Genomic DNA, 21,912 nt, shown 5'->3' with positions numbered 1-21,912 from the left:
CGCGAAGTACTAGTTTAACATTCTAACAATATTCTTTGCCTTTGCATACAGATTCCTCGTTGGTCCCTAATAAGCCTTACTCTTTCCCTGGTTATTCTTTCCCCCTTGATATACTTGCAGAATATCTTAGCATGTTGCCTAATTTTGTCCACCTGCATTTTTACATGCCCCCTCTTTGCTCTCCATTCTGTTTTCTTGAGCTGCCGCTACACTTTCTACAGACCTCCAGGGCCTTCGTTGTTTTACTCCCTTTCTTCTTGTGAATAGTCTTTCTTTTTCTTTTTATCCAGTCCTGAAAATTTTTAGATGCTCATATGTCTCTGGGCTTAATTCTCCTACAATTTGCACTAAAAGGAACATATTAAACCTATACATTCCCCAGTACACCTCTCACTGTTCTGCTGAGTGAGTACCCTCAAGTAGCTTTTCCCAGTCATTTCAATCAGATCCAGCCCTTGTAGGACCATCTACATGTTGACTTAAAAATCTCCCCTTTACACCTTTCAAAAAATCGGCCCCTCCTAAACCCTTTGTACTCTGATTATCCCAAATAATACTAGGGTGGCTGCAATCCCCCTAACATAATTATCTCAATATTATTTATATACACCTGAATAAATTGAATACACATCTGGTCTTTAATTGCCTTCTGAATGTTTGGGGGCCTATAGTACTCTCCTAATCATGTGACTGCCCCCTTTTTATTTCTAAGCTGTACCCACAAAGCCTCATTTGATGACCCTTCCAAGATATCATCCGTACTTAGTGCAATGTTGACTCCCTAACTAACAACGTGACACCACCTCCACTTTTGTACCCTTTCCTGTCTTGCCTGAACATCCTATACCCGGGAATGTAAAGTTGCTTCCCTCAACCATGTTCGTATGTTGGCTACAACATTGCAATCCCATGTATCAGCCAATGCTCTCAATTCATCTGTCTTACCTCTAAAGTTCTTTGCATTGAATCCTCACCTTATTTCCCTAAAACACCACACGGCTGAAATTTATCTTCTTTAGTTTCTTTTCTAAGTTATTCTGTGTTGTTACTGAACTAACATACTGTGTCCCTGGCTCCTGCATACCTAGTGTAAACTCATCCCAACAAGACTAGCAAAATATCCTGCAAGGAAGTTAGCCATGTTCTGGTTCCAGTGCACTTCATCCCACTTACAAAATTCCCACATTCCCCAGAAGCAGTCACAGCAATCCAGGAATCTAAAACCTTCCCATCTGCATCAATTCTTGAGCATTAATCTGTTCTGCCCTCCTATTTCTGTGCTCTCTGGCACAAAGTAAAACTGAAGGTACAACCTTTGAGGTCCTGCTTTTTAATCTACATCCTAGCTCTCTAAAGTCTTGATGCAAGACCTCATCCTTGTTGTGCATGTTTGTTAAATGTCTACTGCCATCTCTGTCTTATCATTCCTTCAGGATGCCTGCACTAAGCGCCTCCCAATCTCTATACACTGTGTTTTAATTATCTGAGCAGAGGAGGTGCAAAATGAAGATTGCAATATAATAATCCACTGTATGTATCAGTCAGTGTGTGGGATGCTTGAGTGGAGCTGACGACCCAGACGAACCGAATTCATAGCTTCAAAATCTGAATGAGCTGAATTTGGGGTATTGTTACATTGTAAAGCCCAGGGCTCCAAGGCTTTTTCCACGCTCCCTCTCCAACTCAAGCATCCAACTACGTGATGCTGCAATGAATCTAGCCCCTCTCCTGCTGACGCTTCATGATTCTGCAATCAGCGGTGACAATTATTCCCGCATTTTCTCACCACTTCATCTGGGTCCATTCACCTCCATTTTCCATAGAAAGTCGACATAGGATGATAGGTATCTTTTAACTGTATTTGATTGGCTGATGAGAGTTTGCATCAAGGCCGGAATGAAGTCTGTCTCCGAGTGATCCTGGAGAAAACTTAATGGAACAACTCCCTGAACCCAGAGCAAAGATCGGAATTCCGGAAGTGGAGCGACAGTGATTGCCCTGAGTATCAAGGCAGCATTTCTCCCTGCAGCATCAAGGAGCCCCAGCCAACTCACTGGCAATCAGGTACCACACGTTAGAGGTGTTCGGGTGGCGCAGTGGTAGTGTCATTACCTCTGAGCCATGAGGCCTGGGTTTAAATCCCACGTGCTCCGGAGGTGTGTGATGACATTGCAGAACAGATTGAACAGTAAAAATATGTACCACACGTTAAGTTACTTAATCAGTTAGGAGTGCATGGTAATGGAAGTGGTATATCAGCATGGATGGAACATTGGCTAACTAATCGAAGACAGAGATTTGGAGTAAGATGAGCATTTACATGATGGAAGATTATAATCGGTGGAATGCCACAGGGATGAATGTTGGGCCACAATTATGTGCCACAAATACTTATGACGTTGATGAGAAAAGTGAATGTACTGTAACCAAGTTTGCAGATGACTAAAAAAAAAGCTAAGAGGTGAAATGATGAGTAATCAACAAAGAGGCAAACCAGGACAGGACTTATACAGTTAACGGTAGGTCCCTGTGGAGTATCGCCAAACAAAGGGACTTAGGGGTGCAGGCACGTAGTTCCTTGACAGTGGAATCGCAGGTAGACAGGATGGTGAAGAAGGTGTTTGGCACAGTTGTCTTCATTGTTCAGAACATTGAGCATAGGAGTTGGGATGTAATGTTGCGGCTGTACAGGACATTGGTGAGGACACCTTTGGAATACTGCATACAATTCTGTTGCTCTTCTACTGGAAGAATGATGTTAAACTTGAGTGGGTGCAGAAAAAGATTTACAAGTATGTTGGATGGTTTGAATTAAAAGGAGAGGCTGAACAAGCCGGGCTTCTTTTTCCCCCTGGAGCGTAGAGGTGGAGGGGTGACATTATAGAGGTTATAACATCATGAGGGCTAGGTATAGGGGGAATAGCCAAGGTGTTTTCCCTCGGATGGGCAGTCTTAAACTAGAGGACATAGGGTAAAGCTGAGAAGACAAAGATTTAATAAAAGACCTGAGAGGTAACTTCTTCATGCAGAGGATGATGAATGTATGCACCGATCTGCCAGAGGAAGTGGTAGAGGCTGGTGCAATTATAACATTTAAAAAGTACCTAGATCGGTATATGAACAGGAAGGGTTTAGAAAAATATGGGACAAATGCTGGAAAATGAGACTAGGTGTCATAGTAGGATGTCTGGTCGGCATGGACGAGTTGGACAAAAACGTCTGTTTCTGTGTTGTATGACTCTACGACTCTAGTCGATGCAAAATTCAATTTTGCTGAAAAGTTGCTTCAAACAAGTTGATGCTTTCATCTTCCTTGTCAAACCCATGCAAAGGCACCCATTTAATCATGTTATGGTATCTGGGAGGACTTCATCTAGACAAAAGATTAAAGACATTATCTCTTCAGGTCTTCAGCAAGAACTGCAGATGCTGGAGTCAGAGATAAAATAGTATGGAGCTAGAGGAGCACAGCAGGCCAGGCAGCATCAGAGGAGCAGGAAAGTTAACGTTTTGGTTTGTGATCCTTCTTCAGAAATGGGGAGGGGAAGTGAGCTAGGAAATAAATAAAGAGAGGAGGGATAATACTGGAGAAGGTAGCTGAGATAGCGATAGGTGAGTGCAGGTAGGGAGTGGTGGGGATTGGTCAGTGGGATGGGAGGGGCAGATAGGTGGGAGAGAAGATGAACGTGTTGTGTCCACTCAAGGAGGTGGGGATGACAGGGAGGCATGGGCATGGGGTGAGGCCGGGGTGGGGAGGTTTTAACTCTGATTTTATTATTAAGCCTGCCAATAAGGGTGGTGCTGTCGTAGTCTGGTGTAATGACATCTACATTGCAGACGCTGAGCACCAGCTCTCAGATTCCTCCTCCTATCTTCCCCTGGATCATGAACCCACTATAATGCATCGTGGTATCTACTATGGTAACTGATTTCATTTAATCTGGTGACCTCCCCCTCCCTCCATTGCTTCCAAGCTAATAGTCCCCCAGCCCCACATAGCTTGCTTCTACCGCCTTCTGAAAATACACAAACAAGACTGTCTGGGCAGACCCATTATATCAGCCCCTGCTCCTGCCCCACAGAACTCATTTTTTCCTACCTTGACTCAGTCTTCTCTCCCCTGGTCCAGTCCTGCCCACGTACATCCGTAATTCCTTTGACACCAGTTTCAAAACTTCCAGTATGCAGTTTCCAGCTGCCTCCTTTTTACTATGCATGTGCAATCCCTTTACACATCCATTCCCCAACAGGAGGGTCTTAGGGCTCCCTGCTTCTTCCTGGAGCAAAGACCTGAACCAGCCTCAGCCACCACCACACACCTGCACTTGGCCGAGCTCGTCCTCATGTGCAACAAATTCTCTTTTAACTCCATTCATTTTCTTCAGGTCAGAGGGGTGGCCATGGGTACCCGTATGGACCCCAGTTATGCCTGTCTCTTCGTGGGGTACGTGGAACATTCCTTGTTCCAGTACTATTCCGGCCCCCACCCACAACACTTTCTCTGATACATGAATGATATATCATCAGTGCTGCTTCTTTCTCTCGTCCAGAATTGGAAAAGTTCATCAATTTCGCTTACCAATTTCCACCCTGCCCTCACTTTCACTTGGTCTATCTCTGACTCCTCCCTTCCTTTTGTCGACATCTCTGTTTCCATTTCCGGGGATAGACTGGCCATTAATATCCACTATATACCCAGTGACTCCCACAACTACCTGGACTATACATCCTCATATCCTGCTTCCTGTAAAGACTCCATCCCATTCTCTCAGTTCCTCCATCTCCATTGCATAAGTTCAGATGAGGCCAACTTCGATAAGGGAGCCTCCAAAATGTTCACTTTCTTCCTCAACCGAGGATTCCCCAGCACCGTCGTCGACAGAGACCTCAACCGGGTCCAACCCATCTCTCACTCCTTCTCTTCCCTCCCGCAACAGCGATAGGGCTCCCCTTGTTGTTATTTAGCATCCCACTTACATCCACATCCAGAAGATCATCAAACACCGTTTCTGCTACCTCCAGTTAGATGCCACCACTAGACACTAATTCCCCTTCCCTCTCTTGTCGGCCTTCCACAGAGACCCTTTCCTCTGGGACACCCTGGTCCACTCTTCCTTCACCCCCAACACACAGTCCAACAGCACCTTTCCCTGCAACCAACGAAAGTGCAAACCTGCCCATTTACCTCCTCCCTCCTCCATCTTCACCATCTAAGAGCACATAAACATACCTTCCAGGTGAAGCAACAATTAATAGAATCATACAATCCCTACAGTGTGGGTACAGGTCATTCGGCCCAACAAGTCCATACCGACCCTCAGAGCATCTCACCCAGACCCATCCCCCTGTAATCCACCTAATCTACACATCGCTGAACACTACAGGCAGGTTAGCATGGCCAATCCACCTAGCCTGCACATCTTTGGACCGTTGGAGGAAACCGCAGCACCCAAAGGAAACCCACGCAGACTAGGGGGAATGTGCAAGCTCCACACAGACAGTTGCCCAAGGGTAGAATTGAACCCGGGTCCCTGGCACTGCACCAAGCCACTGTGCTGCCCATTTATCTTCACTTCCCAGAATCCAGTCTACTGCATTCGGTCTCCTCTACATTGGGGAAAGCAAGCATACACTGGGTGACAGCTTAGCAGAACATCTATGTTCTTCTCACAAAAAAGACCCTGAGATACCTGTTGCCTGCTAAATTAACACACTACTCTATGTGGCCAACATCTCTGTTTCTGGATTGCTGTAGTGTTCCAGCGAAGCTCAATGCAAGCTGGAAGAACAAAACCTCATTTTCCATTTGGGGACCCTGCAGCCCTCAATATTGAGATAAATAATTTTAAGGCCTAAACTCTTCCCATTTCCTTGGCCCCTACCCCACACACCAGGCCTTGTTACCAGATAGCCTGCCATTACACACTACTTATTGTTAGTCACTAAGAGTCCCAGTTAACAACTACTCACCCTCCTAGCCAGATCCTTATCAGCTTCTTTGTCTGTCCAACTGCTCTTCTCTCTCTTTGGGCTCTATCCTATCGTTTATTCCCTACCCCTTCCGCCTCCCTATTGCTTGCATATAAACTTTTTCCCAGCTGTCATCAGTCCTGAGGAAGGGCCACCGGACCTGAAACGTTAGCTCTGATTTTTTTCTTCACAGATGCTGCCAGACCTGCTGAGCTTTTGCAGCAACTTCTGTTTCTGTTCCTGATTCACAACGTCCACAGTTCTTTCAGTTTTTATGACAACAAAGAGCCTTAGCAAAACTGGAATCAATGGCATTTAGGAGGAAAACACTCTGCTAAATGTACTAATATCTGGCACATAGGAAGCTGGTTGTGGCTGTTGGAGGTTAGTCATCTCAACTCCAAATCACCTTTGCAGGAGTTCCTTAGGGCAGTGTCTTCAGCCCAAACATCTTCAGTGGCTTATTCAGTGACCTTCCATCCATCGTGAAGTTAGATGTGAGAATATTTGCCAATGGTTGCATAACGTTTAGCACCATTCACGACTCCTCAGGTATTGAATTAGTCCATATTGAAATGCAGCAAAATCAGGACCATATTCAGGTTTGAGCCGATAAGTGGCAACTAACCTTTGCGCCATACAAATAACAACCAAGGATCATCTCTAGTAAGAGACAATCCAACCACCACCTCTTAGCATTCAATTTGCTGATGACACCACCGTGGTAGGATGGATATCAAACAATGATGAATCAGAACATAGAAAGGAGATAGAGAGCATTGTGACATGGTGCAATGAGAACATCCTCTCTCTCAACATTGGCAAAATTGAAAAAAGACTGATGATTGACTTCAGAAAGAAAGGAGTAGAACAAGCTCCCATCTATATTAGTGGAGCTGAGGTTAAGTGAGCGGAGACAGTCAAGTTTCTTGGTGTGATGATAACCAACAACCTGTCCTGGACTTCCCAAGTAGATGCGATGGTCAAGAAGGCACAACAACGCCTCTTCTTCCTCAGGCAGCTCAGGAAATTTGGCATGTCCAAAAAATCTCTCACCAACTTCTATGCAGCATTGAAAGCATACTTATGCCTTCGGGGTGCATTATGACCTAGCATGGCAACCACTCTGCTTTGGACCGCAAAGAGCTACAGAAGGTTGTGTGCACAGCCTAGTCAATCACAGAAGCCAACCTTTCATCCATGGACTCCATTTACATGGCCCATTGTCTTGGAAAGGCTGCCAACATCATCAAAGACCCATACTACCCCAGTAATGCTATCCTCCAATCTCAGGTAGAAGATACAGAATCTTGAACACAAACACCAGCAGTTTCAAGAACAGCTTCTTCCCTGCCGTCATTAGACCAATGAATAGACTCTCTAACTTGAAATAATGCTGATCTTGTTAATGTTGATCTTGCCTTGTGCGTGCACTGTGCGACACAACCTGTATGCTTGTATGCCTCTGCCTCAGTTTTTCACCCTGTGATCTGGATGTCCTTGCTTACTATGATCTGCCTGTACTGCCCATAACCAGAGACTTTCACAATACTAAGGTACATGTGACAATAAATAAATCAATCAACTAATCAATACCATCACTGAACTCCTCATTATCAACATTCGAGGGGTGGCTATTGAAATTCAACTGGAATTGCCGTATAATACAGAGGCTACACAGCAGGTCAGAGGCTAGAATTACTGAAGCAAGTAACTTACATCCTGACATCCCAAGGCCTGTTTACAATCTACAAGGAACAAGTCAGAAGTGTGATTGAATACACCCCACTTGCCTGGATGAATGAGGCTCCAACAACGCACAAGATGCTTGACACAGTCCAGGGCAAAACAAGCCACTTGATTGGCACTGCATTCACAAATATCTACTCCCTCCACTACCAACGCTCAGTAGCAGCAATGTTTACTATCTCCAAAATGCACGGCAGAAATTCACCAAAGATCCTTAGATAGCACCTTCCAAACATATGAGCACTTCCATCTAGAAGGATAAGAGCAGCTAATACATGGGAATACCACCAGCAGCAAGTTCCCTTCCAATTCAGTAACCATCTGACTTGGAAATATATCGCTGATTAACCACTATAGCTGAATCAAAATCCTAGAATTCCCTCCCTAAGTCATTGTGGGTCTGCATATAGCACATGGAATGCAGCGGTTCAAGAAGGCAGTTCACCGCCGTCTTCTCAAAAGCAACTAAGGAGAGGCTGTAAATACTGCCTAAATCCCACGAGTGAGCAAAACAAAACATCAATAAAAAAACACAGATTAATCATCGAGATTTTGCACGCTGTTTCACCAGTGAATTTATAATCTGCAGCGAGTCCATACTGCGAAAAAATCTGCATCCTGGCCCGTTTTCTGATTCTTCAGCACATTCACCACCCCAATCTCATTCTGCTCCATTGTCTCGGTCCAAGGGGTTTATTTATTTCTCTCCGAGCTCTCACTCCATTCGTCCTTCATACGGACAGTTTTAAAGGGATGGTTTATTGTCGCAATTTGGTTGCCGACACTTTCTTTTTGTTATATAGCTCCAGAGAAATCCTTCAGGGACTTAAGATTCGATAGAAATATAAGCATCACGCAAAAATGAAAATCAATTACCAAACAGTATCCATCTGCATTAAATTTAAGCAAAATAACACAGCACTTCTTTCATTATGTAGACGTCATTGGCCAGGCCAGTATTTATTTCCCATCCCTAATTGAGCGTCAGCAACATTGATATGGGCCTGGAGTCACATGTAGACCAGGCCGAGTAAGGATACAGATTTCCTTTCCTAAAGGACATTAGTGAAAGATATAGGTTTTCCTGGCAATCAACAATAGTTTCACGGTCATCAGTAGACTCTTAATTGTAGGGTTTTTTTTAAAAATTGCATTCGAATTCCAAAACCTGCCATGGTCGGAATTGAACTCAGATCTCAGTACATTACCAGTGTCTCTGGGTTAATAATCTAGTGATAATATTTAACTATTAAAGACTTCTTAAGCTATAAAATTAAAGTAACGAGCAGTTTTAAATAAAATATAGAATACACTTTAATATAGAAGGCCAGTACAAAATAAAGGTTCCTGAACAGGACTCAGCAGATTAGAAAACATCCAAATTTTATTCTGACATGAAATTGGCTCGTTGACAAAGACCTGGCTCGTTTCTTAGAGTTGTGCATAGGCCAATCAGAGTGAAACTGGCTGGTTTAAAACGTAAAGAAAGTTTGACAGTTAAAATTGACAGTTGCATTCTCCGCGTCAACGTCTCAACCAATCAATTTGAACTTGCCAAACTACTCCCGTCATGCGATCAAAGTGTTAATTTCTAGCAGAACTGACGTTCTTTGCGTTTCGGAGTGAAAACCTTCGAGAAATTCGCGGAACTGAATGCTTTCAAGGGTTCAGCAGCATTGAAACTGAAATCGGTTCGCACGTGCTGAATCCGGCATGGCTTCCAAAGAACAAGTCCAGAGTTTGACAGAGGAGGCAATTTGTTCCATCTGTCTTGATTTCTTCACTGACCCGGTAACACTGCAGTGTGCGCACAACTTTTGTCGCTCCTGTATCACTCAGTGTTGGGAGAATGATCGACAATTTTGCCCGGAATGTAGACGGAAGATTCCGTGCAGGAGGCTCAAGGTCAATCGAGCATTAGCGAATCCGGCCGAGAAATTTCGAAAATTAAACCTGACAGAGAAAGAGCAGGAAAACAAGTTCCACTGCGAGAAACATCAGGAAGAATTGACGCTATTTTGTGAAACTGACCAGAATTGTGTGGTTGATTTGGAACACAGAGGCCATGGCTTCCTGCCGAATAAAGAAGGTGTTGAAATCCTCAAGGTACAACGGAGAATATTTATGAATTGACAAGCTTAGTGCGTTTTTCATTGTTTAACAATTGCCTTCTCTGATCTTATCGGGAACCTTAAAGTACGGCTGAAATCGTCCTTAGGATGTCTCACCGAGAAGAAATCGACTGTCCTGGAGACGGAGAAGGTTCAGAAACGGAAGATTTCCGAAGTGAATGTGGGGTCTCCCTGTCTGATTTTCTGGGATCTCGGTTACTTTTGTTTCCGTTATCGCGGGACATTAATGTTTTTTCACATTTCATTTGGTAGGAACAGGCAAGCAGTCTGCAGACCCACATCGCATCCGAGTTCACTAAAATGCACCAGATTCTCACGGAGAAAGAGCAGCATTTACTCGGAGATTTCAGGGAAGAACAGGGCAGGATTCTAGAGCCAATGGAGAAAAATCTTCGAGAGATTCAGGAGAATTTAAATTCTATCGAGAAGAAACTCTCAAAGTTGCAGGAACAGATGGAGCAAAAAGACAAGTTGGTGTTTCTGAAGGTGAGGGAGTTTATTTTGGGGGCAATTCAGTGAAACGTCCCACGGTCATAAATTAACTTGTCATAAATGTGAAATGAACACAGCAAATGCTAAAAGTGGATCAGAAGTAAACTGATTTTTTACATTTCCGCTGAAAATTCCAATCCCACGCAGCCAACACATTTCTGACAAGACCCACAAACTAGTTGAACTGGCTTGTCGTAATCTCGTTACTTCGTTTCTCATTATTTCCCTATATCAAAATTAGTTTTCTTCTGGACCTTTATGAGTCTCTGAGTGTGTGTCTTCCGGTCTATTCGGATAATTGTGTTTGTGGGAAGCACCGGACTTTTATTTATCACCTTATTTCCTTTCCTCAATAATCCTTCCTCCTTTGCACGTTCCTGTTAAATCTTATCTGCCCCGAGTTTATTTATTTCAACAGCCTGTTTGCATCCTCCTAAAATACGTCACTATAATGTTCACTATTTGTGATTTATGTTTTTCAGGAACATGTTTGTCAGTCGATAAGGTAGGTCCACCTCTTTGGCGAAACTCTCCATAGTTTGCGATTGATTCAGCGAAGCGTAAGTCTGTATTTAAGAGATAGTAGGAACTGCAGATGCTGGAGAATCCGAGACAACAACGTGCAGAGCTGGATGAACGCAGCAGGCCAAGCAGATTCATAGGAGCAGAAAGGCTGACGTTTCGGGCCTAGACCCTTAATCAGTCTGTATTTAAGTCCTGGCTATCGTTACAACTTTAAAGGGTCATAAACCAAGCAACAGCAACTCAGTTTGCAGTTCACAGACGACTGATTTTCTAATAAGAAGCTTATGGCAAGGTTGAAATTGAGATTTTATGCAACTGTTCTGCAACGTTGCGATCAATGACAAAATGTTACAGACTACTACAAACTGTTGCCCAGGCCACAAGTGATCACTTGCTTGATGTAACGAGTTTGCCTATCTGCGGCCTTAAGACTGAGCGAAAGTGTTTTGGCTGTATGTTTCTAAAGAGTTGGCCATTCATTTTAAGTCGGCATTTCCTTTTAACTCAGTGACAGAAACATTTCATTTCCTACGTTTGCTCTATCGTGAAACATATTGAAAGGTTGCCGCTGCATGGTGCCTGCACTTCCAGAGAATTTCATTCCTTAAAAGCTGACGGGTTGTTTATTTTATTATAAAACAAATTCTTTTTATATCGTCAGTAAATACAATAGCAAAATCTTGCATCTATATAGAGCCTTCAATGGATTATAACCCCTGGCTTTTCGCTGAGCGTTGCTGAACAAAAAGTGCATCAAGTTATATAGTAAGTTATTAACACAGTTGGCATGTTCATGACTTAGAAAGTCTTGAATAGCCTGCATTTTTCTACAAGAGTTCTTAAAAATGCAGCAAGTTTACAGGCTAGATGTTTACCACACCTGAAGGTATGCAATGAGTTGTAACTAATCTGTTGTCAGACAATGGGACTTTTCTTGATATTGGTGATTCATTTCTTCACACTTGCATTTCCTTTTAATTCAGTTACAGAAACGAAGTTAACATTTCCCCTCTTACATTCGTTCTATTATGAAACATGCTGAATGGTTGCCTATTTCTTAGAAATAAAATCTGACAAAGGAGATTTTTGTAACATTGACTGTTAAATGTTTACAGGCTCAGTGATGATCTTGTCACATTCTCAGTGGCAGCTGGCTCCCTGTCTATCGAAAAGTTTAACGGTCCTTTACAGTACACAACATGGAGAGAAATGATAGACAACATTTATCCCGGTAAGGATTCTATATTACTTTTTCTTGATTATAAACGTCATTATAAAGAGTCTAATTGGGCTGAAGGCTCCAGGTTAAACTCTTACATTGTCAGCTGCTAATGTTCTGTAAGTCCTCCACTCTTAGAACACATTTAGCATATTATGAACATGGTAAATCTAGATTTTTTTTTCAGCAAATAAAGTAAGATAATATTTGAATAACTCATTTGTTTTGCACTTAATATGTATGCATGGTCACTTCTGAATTGTTGTGTAATGTGCCATTATGCATTTTGTGTGTAATGTGTTTGCTTGAAAAAAATAGGAGGCAATGGCCTGGTGGCATGACTGCTAGACTATTAATCACACATTAATGTTCTTGGGACCTAGGCTGAAATCAACAGATGGTGGAATTTGAATTCAATTAAAATATCTGGAATTAAGAATCTACTGAAGGCCATGAAATGATTGTCGATTGTAGGGAAAACATCTTTCTCAATAGTGTCCTTTAAGGAGGGAAATCTGCCATCCTCCAGACACATAGCAATGTGGTTGACTCTTAACTGCGCCCTGGGCAATTAGAAATGACTGTTGGCCTAGATAGCAATGCCCACATCCTGCAAATGAATGGAAAAAATGATTATGTCTAATTAATACTTTACAAGACTGTTGGAAACATTTCTGAATCTTGGCACAATTCCTTTGACCTTAGTAAAGAACAGTGTTGACTGGGAGGTGTGGGTCAGGGTACTGATTCCCCTCTGACATTTTGCTGCAAGGTTGAAAATTACTGTTCCAATACATTTTACTCTTACTCACCCTTTATCTAGTGGGTTGCAATTACTAAATTATTTACTAGGCCAGTTCGGTTGCGACTATATGATAGGTCTTGCGGAGTAGACCAGACTTCAAAAGAATAGAATAACCAGTATGTTACATATCAAATATTGTTTTGTGTCCCTGCCTATTTTCATTTTCACCTCCTACAGTTATTGCATTCTGTGACACTACTCTTCCTTTAAAGTTTTGAGTTTAAAGTGACTTTGTCCAGATTGAACTTCAGAATATATTTCATGAAAACCTTGGCCTTTGAGGTTTGTTGTACTACTCTGAATGGTTCAGGATAGATGTTGCCTTCCTCTGAGTTGACCAATAACTGTCTTTAAGTTTTACTGTGATCCTTCAGATTTGGTACAGCCTTTTACTCTCTACTGGAAACAGCTTCTACAATGTTGGCCTTTAGCACAATAAAATATCAAATGCAATTATGTTGTTTCTTAAAATTGGGAAGAAAAACTGCACACATTATCTCACCAAATCCTAAACAACTGTTATAAAACTTTTGCTTTTATTCCTGAACTCCAGTTCACTTGCAATAAAGGTCAATGTAGCATTTAGAGATTCCACCACCATCCCTTCTGCACTCCCATCCGCCGCTGCTTCCTGTACTAACATACTAGTTTTCTGTTTCTTGTGCGTGCACATCCAACTACTTGAACAACAAAAAAATACAAGTTTCAACTATTAAAACAAACTTGTTTTTCATGTTTATGAACAAATCAAGAAGCTTCACATTATACTCCATCTGCCTCGATATAACCTACCTGTTTCTTGTGACAGCATATGTCCTCCCCACAGCTTACCGTTTTGCATAGTTTTCCACCATCAGAAAACTAAGATCCATTGGTTCAGACACCCATGACATTCTCATCCCAAGATCTCTATGACTATACAATTCTCACCTTTTCTCTTGGTCTCTGTTTGATCTTATGACCCAGGGGCGGGGGTCGAGAGGTATTGGAATGGAGGCTGTATTGTTGCCTTTTTTGCTACTCTCAATATCTAATTCATTAATAAAAGCTGCTAATTGACAATTCCTGCAACATTCCATTTCTTGCCTGGTAACATGAAAATATTCCATTTACAACCACTCTGTCACTGTTGGTAAACCAATCATGTATCTTTTCTAATATCTTAATCCTAAATCCGGGACACCATTTCTTGTTCATAAGCATTTTGTGTGGCAACTGTTTCATGTTCTTATGATAGTCATGGGTGCTATTTTTTAAATTCTCCTTTATCTATTCAGCAGGACATATCCTCAAGAAACTGTTATGAATGTATCAAAACTATTTCACTTTAGTAATGCATTATTTACCTTTTCTAATCATGCTGTGTATGTTTCAGTGCATCGTTAAGACTTCTTTAATAAGAGTTTCCAGCATCTTTCCAAATGCTTACGTAAAGCTAACTGGCCTACTGTTCTTTGATTACTGTACAGTTCCCTCTCTCCTTTCGTGAAAAGGAAAGGTTAAACATTTGCTAACTTTTAGTGTGGTAGGCCGTGGCATCTTTGTATTTTTAGAAAGTCATAGGTAACACATTCACTGTCTCTGTAGCTATCTCACTCAGAATACTAAGGTCTAAGTTATCTTGGGCATGTTGTCCAATTTAAGTTGCTGGAGTTTTCCAAATGCGTTTTCACTGCTGATATAAAATTCCATATTTTTCTTACTCTTTTAAGCTCTAGGCTACTGTTTATTTGTGGCATCAAACGTGTGATTTCTACTGTGAATGTAGGCACAGTTATTTCTTCAATGTCGCCACTATTTCCTCATTCTCTATTATAATGTACCCTGGCTCGTCTAAGGGATAGTTATATACTTTTCCCGAAGTATTTTCTTTACATGTATTTACAAATATTCTTGCAATCTATTTTTTATATTTCTGTTTACTCTCGCATTCTATTTTCCCATGTCATCAAGATTCGTCGTCCGTTATTGTTTGTTTCACTTGCACTCTCAATCCTCAGACCATTTTAAAATAATATCGTGTGTGTTTTGCTTTAAACTAATACTTTCTTCAACTTTCTAGGAGAGACACGCGTAGCTCTTTCTTGTTGAGTTTTTGGTTTTCAATGGAATGTATTCTTCTTGAACATTTTGAATTTTTTGAAATGGTTCCCACAATTCAGTTACTACAATAACTTTGAGTCTATTTATTCAAAAAAAAACACAACCACTCATAGCTATGCAACTGGATTCAAGTGCAATTTCCTTGCTTGTGATTCGTGTCAGTACATTTAAAACTTAACATAGAATTCAATAGTATCGTGAATACTTTATCCCAATGGATATCTTTTTAATTGCTTATTAACCTACTCTGTAAAACAATGCTACACATACTCTCGATGTACCCTCAGTCAGTTCGACAATGCATCGTTTCAAGAAACTTTCCTCATAAAATGTTAAGAACCATCACTGACAGCACTCTTGGAAATTTGATTGCTGCAGACTATATCGAGAGCAAAATTTCCTCATGATTACTTTATATTCCTTGTAACAAGTGGCGCGAGTTTCTGCTTTAATGCTCGGTCTGCATTGTAGCTCCTGTTAGGAGGGCATTTCAGCACTGGCAGCAATATTTTCTATCATCTGATATTCCTAATTTCCACCCAAACTGATTCTACTTCATGACTGATAGCAGATAAGTTTTCATTAAGGGCACATGTGATCGCCACTATCAAGCCTAACCCACGCACACTCTTAATCTCCCTGGCCATTGGTGTGCGTCTCTTTCTCTTTCTCTCCCTCTCTCAAACTTCAGCTCTCTCAGCAAAGCCTCATAGCCCGCAAAGTTCTGACAAATATCACCCCCTTCTCGCGCACTCCCGATTTTCCTTTCTGCGTTCTTGCTCTTTATTCTTCTCCACTCTTTCCCTCTACGACCCAATTTATCTTACTACAAACTCGATCTTCTACTACCCGTTCTTTATCCCCACCTTACCCTTCAATGAACCAAATTCTCTCTATATTTTCACCTCCTTTCCCTTTGCGCTTTACCTTTGCTACTCACACTCTCTTGCTCTCACTTAATTTTCCATACCATCACGTTTCCGATATTGTTCCTCGTCCTTCCCCTCACGCTTTCTTTCTGCTAGCCCTTTCTTTCTCTCGCTCTCCTTGCATTCATTTCTCTTCAGCTTTGGCATTGTTCCTCGCTCAGGCCACAACTTCCACTCCCACCTCTCCAAATCGCTGACCGTGTTATTTGAGCCTTTCTGCAGCACCAGCCTCTCTGACACTGGATCCGAACACAGCGAATGCCATGCTTATCCTTTGAGAGGACCTGACCAGTGTGAGATTCGCCGGCAGTGCACAACCACTTTCTGACACGCCGGAGCGATTTGATTTCATGTTATTTGTCTTGGGATCAGAGGGATTCACATCTGGAAGGTATTACTGGGAACTGGATGTGGGGGAAAAGACTGAATGGATTGTGGGAGTGACCCGAGAGTCTGTGGACAGGAAAGAAGAATTCAACCTGAGCCCTGAATCTGGTTATTGGACTGTGGGACTGCATCCTAGAAGCGGCCATTTTGCCGTCACCTCCCCCTCTGAGAGTGCTATCTCGCTGAGTGTGAGATCCCGAAAGATCGGTGTCTATTTGAACTATGAGAGTGGACAAGTATCCTTTAACAATGCGGACAACATCTCCCATCTCTACACTTTCTATCAAACTTTCACTGAGAGAATCTTTCCCTTCTTCTACCCGGGACTGAATGACAGCGGGAAAAACTCTGCACCACTGACAATCTGCCGATTTAAAGATCACTAATAAAACCCACTCCATAATTTCACAACGAATCTCTGTTCCTTTCAGTTGTAAACTGATCGGTCTCCGTCACAGATGGAGTAAGAATTCAGGTTAACATTCCAGGTACAGACCGTAAATCGGAACTGGGGACTGAAAGATCAGCGAGGGACTGTGTAGGACTGGGGGAAAGAAGGCGGGGGAAGAGGGAAAAAAAAGAAATACACGATCAAAAGTCACAAAATTGGAGACAAGTAGTCTTGTAATTGGGAGATTTGTTTTATTTTAAAATCGGGGCCAGCCTTGATGTGTGAACTTTCAACCTATACATGAAATTAACAGTTCCTATTTACTACGTTGAAGAGTTTATTTGTATGCACTACAATGTTATTGAATTTACAGTTATTGTTTACCTTTGACCTTTTGTCTGCCTTACCCTTATCTATTTCAGCAATAAATGACTATACGTTAAGTGTCTCATTTACTCCAGTAGTGGAAGCCTCGAGACATGAAACTCTGTGTCATGAGAAAGAAATAGATTTTTTAAATTTATGCTGCGTATTCACGATACAATTTGAAAAATTATCTTCCATCAGTAAATCCTGAGAATCGTTGGAATCAATGCAGATTTTTTCTGAAGTAAATGTTTTATTTCATCACAAAGATGAATAACAGAATTTAAAAGTTGTTTTATTTGCCTATTGCTACCAACTTTGAATTCTTATGTGCCCTTTCTCAATTTGTATTGAACATCTCCAGAGACCTCGGCCTGAATAAATGGAGTGACCATTGTCGAGCAATTACAGTGAAATTTTCTCTGGTGCTGTACCATCATTTGAACTAGCCAAACATGTTTTCACTTCAAGAAACCAATGCTGAATCTGCCTGATTAGATAAGGAACTTCTAAGTGTATTTATGTATTGACAGATTTCAAACCAACTTGCCTGTAACTTCCCCTTTCTGTCTCCTTCCTTCATTGAATAGACAAATTATGTTCACCAGTTTCCAATTTGTTGGAACATTTCCAGAATTAAGAGAAGTTTTCAAAATTAAACCAGTGCACCAGTCAATTTTGAAGGTCTTGGAATGAATTGCTGCAGGTGATAGGACTTGAGAAAATTTGTTTCTAATAAATTTCCACGCCTCTTACCCTGGTGAAAACATTTTAAGATATCCTCCCTCCACCTCCCCCGTTGATTTACAATTATTTCTGAGCTGTTACCTGTATCTTCTACAGAATAGATTGGCATAAAATATTGGTTAAATGCATCCACCAGTTTACAAAACTCATGATGCGTGACCAATCCACACTTAAAGTGGCTTTCTGTTTTAAATGCTTCTACTAACGTTCATTATCTTTTTTATGTTTGCTGTTTCTAGTGTCTATAATTAACTTTATCTCGTGATCTGACTTCTTCCTTTTAATCTTTTGAACTTTTCTTTGTACTTCCTTTCAATCTTCTCCCTTTTCTAAAATCTTCACAGAAATTGTATGCCTTTCCTTCCAATTTCAGACTGTCTTCAACTTCCTCAGTCAGATATAAATAATGACAAGTTACCCCAGACATTTTCTCTTTTGCATCAACACTATAACATACCTCCTTAGAATTCTTCCACTGAATCTCTACTGCGCTTCTTTTAACTGAAATATATAACATTTTTAATTTCACTTTAACAAACTCTGTCTTCATGTGTTGATAATTGCTTTCAGTTCAGATTAAAAGCCATTCTTAGATCTGTTGTTCTCTGTTTCAAACTTCGAAATTCAGTTTTGCCAAGATCACTGATTTTTAGTGATTTCTTCGCAATTAGGTCATATTTCATCACTGTATCATAGTTTCCCTTTCAGTTCTGATGAAGAGTCACAGCGGACTTGAAATCTTAATACTGTTTATCTCTCCACAGATATTGCAGACCTGTTGAGTTTCTTTAGCATTTGAAGTGTTTGTTTTAAATTGTGTCTCTCATGGTTGTACTGAAGGAATAGTTCATTACATACCTGTACCATCAATTTCCAAGTGTCCTTCCAAATTATCTTGAAGTCTTGGATATTCCTGTCTCAGCTCTTTTATCTTGTAGCCTGTCTCTGTAATGCCGTCAGATTACCCGTAGTTATTTTTGTTTGAGCTCATGTTTTATCTCTTTCGGTAAAACTGGCACAAATGTTCAGACATGAAGTCTTCGGATCTGTGTTTTTACAAGTTTTGCATCTGAGGCCGTACCTGTTGGTGTACTCTTCAGTACGCTGATTATTATTACTATTTCAGTCACCACATTCTCTCACAGTGTGCACTCTTTTTAATGCGGGATATCATCCCAATCTTGATTCTTCAACCCACCATGAATGTCAAAAAAAAAGACCTCTCTACCATACTATTTTGTTGACTTGGCACAGCACTGGTTCAGCATTCTTCAGACGAAGATCAATGAAATGGTGCAACTTCACTAATTCTCATACAGCACTCAATAAAAGGCTTCATTTTTTCTACATCAGTATTTCAGCCATTCCATTTTCCAACCTTCTTTTCCTGCAACTTTTTCACTAATTTTATCGTAATCAGTGATTTTCAAAATAAATTCAGTTATTAGTTGCTCATGCTTTCTACGTAGTTCGTCATTTCCAGTTTGGTCTGGAATTAGAGACAAAATCAGAAAGACTCCTGAGTCCTTCCAGCATCTGTGGAGACAGCTTTTCAGGTCCAGTGACCTTGTGTGCACCATGAACAGAGTAATCTCTCCTTCCACCAAACGTTTTTTCTAGCACCTTGAAGTTGTCATGAACCGTTGCACCTGGCAGGGAAAATAGTTTTCAGGACCCTCAACAGTGGTTAGAATATCAATGACTCTGATCCTCGAAAACACATTCCAGATTTTAACTGGTTGCATGACAATACCTTTCATCTCACCGTTCACAGTTTTATGGCTATATAATCTTGCTCAATACCTTGCCACTGGGAATAAATTCTATTTATTTTCATCGTAAAAACCTTTCATAGTTTTTCACTTTCACAACAAAGTTAATCTTCACCTTAGAAGAAGTAACTTTTCAACCCCCTTTAGATACTGGTGTGGTGTGAGAGGTTTGCAATATTATGACTTCTTCACTCTTATTTCAGAAGTGTGTAGGTATAAGTAAAATGGCTGAAACCATATGATTATTAGACCATAAGATCTAAGCGAAGAATTAAGCCATTCAGCCTATCAAGTCTGCGCTACGTTCGTGCTTGGCTGATATGTTTCTCAATCCCATTTTTCTGCCTTCGACCCTTAACCTTAGATCCCCTTACTAATCAACAAACTTTCTAGCTCTGTACTAAATACACTCAGTGGCTTGGCCTGCAGCAGTTTAGCCTTTGGTAGTGGGCATCATCTTAGACACAGTCGATGTTCATTTAAGCACTTGTTTATTGAATAAGGAAAGACTGAATATATTTCTTTAAAAAGGTGCAATCGAATCAATTAACTGAGTTTTCAGTTGGGATGAAATTTGCATTTGGCAGCGAAATGTACTTGTTCTGTTGCTAATGGTCTTCCTTAATGCATTTGAAAGAAGAAGTAAGCTGACAAGCGAAGTTAAAGCAAGTGCAGTAAATATGATAGTGACAGCATGAATATCAATCTGATTTCGAGGCAGGAAACAAAGTTGAATTCAATGATTACCTTTCCGATCCAGCTTAATCTTCAGAAATTAGCTTGGCTAACATTTTCAGGATAGCTGAATTTTACTATATTAATAACCTGTACATTGGTGTAAAGGACATAATGATGCTAATGACACAATACCTGAAGATCGAGAGGACATCAACAAGTTGACCGTATAAGCAGACATTTGGCAGGTTACTTCAATGCAGAAATTGCATGCACAAGCACAGACATGAAATACGAGGAAGAGTATTCCACATGACTTATCAAGCTTATTCTGATATTCAACACAGTAATGTCTTGTCTGAGGCTTAAAGTCAGTGACACCTTTTTGCAAGAACATTGAGGGCAGCAAATATAAAGGAAAGAGTGGACTTTTATTTAAAAAAAATGGGTACCAGAAGAGAGTGATTTGGAGTATATGCACATAAATTGTTTAAACTTTGAAAAGTGGATAGAATGTATTTGGGCTATCAAAATTGATTTAATTTGATTTTGATTTTGATTTGATTTTGGTCTTATTGTCACGTGTGTACAAAAATACAGGAGTACAGTCAAAAGTGTATAATGTCTCTACACAATGCGTCATCTTAGGTACAAACACCTAGGCACAGAATCTTAAGAACAAGGTAGAAAGAAAGAAAAAAGTTAAAAGTTAAACATTGCAGTAATTATAGTACAGTGACATATTCTTAGATTTAAATAGAAAATGAAGAAATAAAGCTAGAAGATCAGGCATTACAGGATTTCTTAAGTGCTCAGCCACAGTTGGAGAATAAATATGTCAAGTAGTAAGTTATGGGGTATCGGAATAAAACATCAGTTTGATCTGTACTAGGGTATTTTATCCACTTCTGGGACTATTTCAGTTACTAGTGGTGTACCTCAAGGATCTGTTTTGGGGCCACTGCTGTTTGTCATTTTTATAAATGACCTGGATGAGGGCGTAGAAGGATGGGCTAGTAAATTTGCCGATGACACCAAAGTTGGTGGAGTTGTGGATAGTGCAGAAGGATGTTGCAGGTTACAGAGGGACATAGATAAGCTGCAGAGCTGGGCTGAGAGGTGGCAAATGGAGTTTAATGCGGAAAAGTGTGAGGTGATTCACTTTGGAAGGAATAACAGGAATACAGAGTACTGGACTAATGGTAAGATTCTTGGTAGTGTGGATGAGCAGAAAGATCTCGGTGTCCATGTGCATAGATCACTGAAAGTTGCCACCCAGGTTGATAGCGTTGTTAAGAAGGTGTACAGTATGTTAGGTTTTATTGGTAGAGGGATTGAGTTTCGGAGCCATGAGGTCATGTTGCAGCTATACAAAACTCTGGTGCGGCCGCACTTGGAGTATTGCGTACAGTTCTGGTCACCGCATTATAGGAAGGATGTGGAAGCATTGGAAAGGGTGCAGAGGAGATTTACCAGGATGTTGCCTGGTATGGAGGGAAGGTCTTATGAGGAAAGGCTGAGGGACTTGAGGCTGTTTTCGTTAGAGAGAAGAAGGTTAAGAGGTGACTTAATAGAGACATACAAGATGATCAGAGGATTAGATAGGGTGGACAGTGGGAGCCTTTTTCCTCGGATGGTGATGGCTAGCAC

The 21,912-nt window shown here is 41.0% G+C and overlaps 1 protein-coding gene and 1 pseudogene across 1 annotated transcript in view; one reads left to right on the top strand and one right to left on the bottom strand.

Annotated features, from left to right (window-relative positions):
- LOC109913797 (zinc-binding protein A33-like) overlaps nucleotides 1-21,912 on the bottom strand; it is a 62,516-nt gene that overhangs the window by 11,050 nt on the left and 29,554 nt on the right.
- Nucleotides 9,433-16,715, top strand: LOC109913808 (annotated as a pseudogene).

This window comes from Rhincodon typus, chromosome 35, assembly GCF_021869965.1.
Source record: "Rhincodon typus isolate 14 chromosome 35, sRhiTyp1.1, whole genome shotgun sequence".
Taxonomy (NCBI): Eukaryota; Metazoa; Chordata; class Chondrichthyes; order Orectolobiformes; family Rhincodontidae; genus Rhincodon; species Rhincodon typus.
The sequence above is the reverse complement of the archived record's forward strand: the minus strand, read 5'-3'. Positions and strand labels throughout refer to the sequence as shown.